Source organism: Bison bison, unplaced genomic scaffold (genome assembly GCF_000754665.1).
Source record: "Bison bison bison isolate TAMUID 2011002044 unplaced genomic scaffold, Bison_UMD1.0 scf7180017864186, whole genome shotgun sequence".
Lineage (NCBI taxonomy): Eukaryota > Metazoa > Chordata > Mammalia > Artiodactyla > Bovidae > Bison > Bison bison.
Window position 1 is genome coordinate 281,587 of NW_011494758.1, and position 4,750 is coordinate 286,336.

The window sequence follows — 4,750 nt, forward strand, 5'->3', positions numbered from 1 at the left end:
GCCTTGTACGGGTACCCATGGGCCTTGTGGTCTGCCAGGACCAGAGGGCAGCCTCCTAATTGGTGGTCTTTGAGGGACAAAGGCATTGCAATCATTTGGGTCTTTTGCATATTTCTCTGCATTCAGCCTTTTGGGCCATATCCCTATTATTGAAAACCAAATACACCAATTGGAGCAAATCATTCATTGGACTTCAAGGCCCAGCAGTTGCTTTTTTATACCCTCTATTATGCAGTTAATCATATGATCCCATTGGACATCCCTTCCCAGCAAAGTCTTTTGCTTTGTCAGCTCATGTGTCTCATTGGACATCTCATTTCCAAGTGTTAGACAAGAGCCCACTCTTGGGTCCTGGAAGGGGTCCCCCTTCCTGCAACAGTTGCAGAGCCCTTAACAAATGCCAGACACTTTTCTAGGAGTTCTATATGAATTAACTCGTATAGGTCATTTTATTACCCATTGATAAGCAAACTTGGTGTAGTGACTAACAGACCTTAATTAGATGAAAGAATTTCAAACCTAAGGACCAAAGAGAAGATCATCTGAATATTGGAGCTGGAAGAAGAGCTCCAATATTAGAAACCAAGAGGTCCGGGGGTTTTATCCTTCTGTACAAAAATGACCAAGTTTAGCCTTGTAGGTAAGAAAGCACTGTTGATATTTTTGAAGTAGGCAAAGAAAGAAGGGAAGAATAGAAGAGATTTTTGAGTCAGAGAGCTCTTCCCATGGCTTATACATTATTGTTTTACTTCTTTGAGGGGGGCCATATGGTGGCTTTGAGCCTATAAATAAACCATCCATTAAGGTCTCCTTCCTGGTTTAATTCAAGCCCCTTCTATTCAAATGGAAACTGAAAGCCATAGACGTGAAATACCAGTGGCAGGGGTCACACAGTGCAGCAATGGCAGAGCTGCCAGTAGAACACTGGATCCTGATTTCTTCTAGCACATTGTGGTACCTGTTCCACACACCCTGTTACAGCACATAACTGAGGTGGGTCTTCCCCAGATTTGCAGGAACTGGCCCAAAGTAATGATCCTAACATGGAGGGAAAGTTCTGGGTCAGGGTGCACTTTTGTGTAGATTTGTCAGGTAGCGACCACAAATGCCCACTTTTGACTTTTCTCTGTGCATTAAAATCTTGCCTTTACACTGCTTCTTCTAAAGCCATATCAAGTATTAACAGCTATTATGCTAACATGTATGATCTTGAACAAGTTAGAGGATCTCTTTGGACCTTAGTTTTCTCATTTAAAAAAAAAAAAAAAAAGATAACTAATACAAACAGCAAAGCTTTTGAAGCTTCTCTCTGCCAAGATCTGTTCACTTCTCTCCTCCAGTCAAATCTCTCACATGAATGACCCATATGGGGTTCAGGGAACATAATTCAAGTACTCTTTATTCCCACAGATTCTAAAAGACTAAGACCAAGAGAGTGGAACCCTCTCAATAGCTCCATTTAATCTGAATACCTGATTCAAATCATACAAAAATCTCAGTAAACTAGAAATGAAAGAAAAGTTCCTTAAGCCAATAAACAATAACTTTGAAGAAGTAAAGAAGGCTGTTCTAACAGTCTACCCTCACCACTTATATTCTACATTGTACCATTGTCCTAGCCTTTGTGCAATATGACAAAAATGATAAAAGGCATGCACATTTTAAAGAATAAATCAGTAAAACTCTTGTTACTTTTTAACAATATGATTGTGTCCATAATAAACCTATATAACCTATTAGAACTAACAATTTAGCAATACTGGGGATTCAAGGTCAAAATACAAAGTCAGCTGCTCTTCAATATACTGGGAACCAAAAAACAGAAAATAAAATTTCACAGAGTGGTTAGGTCCAGTGGTTAGAACTCAGCACTTTCACCACTGTGGGTCCAGGTTCAATGCCTGGTCATGGAACTAAGATCCCACAAGCGGCTCAGCACAACAAAAAGGAAAAAGAAAATTTTTTTAACAACACCGTTTACAATAACATCAAAATACATTAAGTACCTAGTAAATGATCTAATGAAATACGTACATCATACATACAATACCTGTATACCGAAAGCTACAGAGTATTGCTAAGAGAAATTAAAGACTAAGAAATAGAATTAGAAAGTAGAAGTGTAGGCTTAACACTGTTAAGATGTCTATTCTCCATAAAGAAATAAAAATGAGATATGCCACACTTCTAAACAGAAAATACAGTCTGTCCAACTTCTGAAAGAAAACTCAGGAAAATATCTTCATGATCTAAGATCTGCTAAGAGACTTCTTAGGACACAAAATGCTCTGCTTATTTAAAAATCTTATAAATAAGACCTTGCCAGAGTTAATTTTTTGCTTGCAAAAAGACACAATTAAGAAAAACTAGAGAGGGCAGAATAGGGGGAAAATGTACCTAGACTTATGAAGAATTTTTACAAAAAAATTAAAATGAGCAATCCAATAAAAACTGAGCAAAATCTTTAAGCATGCTTTGACAAAAGAAAATATACAAATGATCAATATAGACATGAAAATATGCTTAAGACTATTCGTTAATCATCTAGTAAACTCAGACCACAGTAAAGTGCATAATGAAATGCTTATCAGAATGCTCATAGTTTTTAAAAACTGATAACATTAAATGGTGGTAAGAATGTGAAGCAACTGAGACTCGCACACATTGCTAGTGATAGTATAAACTGGTGTAATTACTTCAAAGGACTGTTCAGTAGTTTCTAAATTTAAAAACACATCTACCTGGTGATCCAGAATTTACATTCCTAGATATTTCTCCTATATTCCATAAAAATACATGTCCTCAAAAAGACTTGTACAAGAATGTTTTTAATGACCTATTCATAATAGCCAAAAACTAGAAACAACCCAAATGTTTGTCAATAGGATGAAGAAATAAATTATGATATGTTCATATAGTGGTAAAATACTAAGCAATTAAAACACACAATGTAGTAATATAGGCAAAATTTATTCATTTATTCTCAAAAATATTGTGTCAATTTAAAAAAAAAAAAGAACAAAAGAGGAGATAATGTATGATTCTGTTTGTATGATATCCAGTATCAGGCAAAAGTAATTAGAAGTGGTAAATCAGAAAGAGATTGGTTTAAAGTAGACATTGCACACTGATCAGAAAGTGATTTATGGGGACTTCTTGGGGTGATGGATATGTTCTATGTTGGAGGGGAGATAATAATTAAGTAAATACAGTTGTCAAAATACATCAAACTAAACATTCAAAATCTGTTCATCTTATTCTTTTCTAATAAGACTTCAATCTAAAGTTTTTGTAGGTGCTCATCACTAAAACTGAACTCTGTTGATTTATAAACGTCACTAATTACAAGATAAATAATCAAATACATGAGAATTTAGTACATGGTAACAAGGTAATATTAATGGGGGAAAGAAGGATTGCTCAATTAATCAGATTGGAAAATTTCGTGGAGACCTGGAAAGAATAAAATCGGGTCTAAACAGGGTAGGGGGAGCAACAAATATTGAGAGACAATTTAAAAAATAAAAACATCTATGGCACTCAGCTTTACTCATATTAGGGAAAATGTGAATTAAAATACACTGAAATACTATCAGATTTGCAAAGATAATAATCTTTTGCTAAGGCTGTGGGAGGAAAGCGTATTTCCATACATTGTAACAGCTCCATTGATGATATTCTAGTATTCCTTTTATTTTGCCCTCTGAGGCATTTTATTTGCATGTATTACATCCCTAGAAAAAGAATCCAAGGATTTTCCCTCCTGTGTGTTTTTGTCTTGCTTCTTCATGGTCCATGATGCCAGCTAAGGTTGTCAGTACAATGAAACCAAACTGACAGGATGCAAGCAGGTTATTCTGCCATTTTTCTAGATCTTTGAGTTGCACATCATATCTGGAACTGATCACTCCACACTTATTTAGCCTGCTTGTGAGGTTCACAACAGTTTTCCCAGCCCTGTGATCATCAATGATTTCAAATTTGCCAATGTAACCATGCTTCATCATCACAGTTAGAAAGCTGATTGATGACTTTGGAGCATGGCCTAATAAAGGACCTGGTGTTTGCCTCTCTTTTTGGCATTGCTGATACTCTTGAGAGCATTAGCCAGGACATTCATGCACACCATTCTGGTGTCATGGAAAGATGGCAGAAAGAGCTAATATTCATTTTAAGATATATATTTACCCCAACAATTTCTTTTAGGAAAATTCATTTTACAGATAGACTTATAATTTATATCTGAAATAATAAATTAATTCCACAAATGTTTATTTATTATCTACTAAATGCCCACAAGTACTGCTGTGGACACTGAAGATATATCAGTGATCAATATGCATGTTAAAACTAATACACCAATTCAGCACAGTTGTAGTATACAAAGTCAACATACAAAAATCAGTTGCATTTCTGTACTCTAAGAATAAACTATCTGAAAATGCAATTAGGAAAACAATCCAACTTAAAATAGCAACAAAAGAAATAAAAAACATGGAATTAAACTTTCAAAAGATGAAAAACTTGTCTACAGAAAGCCAAAAAGTATTGTTGAAACAAGACGTAAACAAATGGAAAGATATCTCATCATGTTCATGAACTGAAAGACGATAGAGTTAAAATGTCCTTACTACTCAAGGTGATCTACAGATTCAATGCAATTACTAGCAAAATTCCAATGGCATTTTTCAGAAATAGAATTAGGAAAAAAACAATTCTGAATTTCATGTGGGAACACAAAAAAACACAA

The 4,750-nt window shown here is 35.1% G+C and overlaps 1 pseudogene; it reads right to left on the reverse strand.

The window, feature by feature from the left end:
- Window positions 1-3,734: 3,734 nt before the first annotated feature.
- Window positions 3,735-4,129, reverse strand: LOC104991342 (annotated as a pseudogene).
- Between the last annotated feature and the right edge of the window lie 621 nt (window positions 4,130-4,750).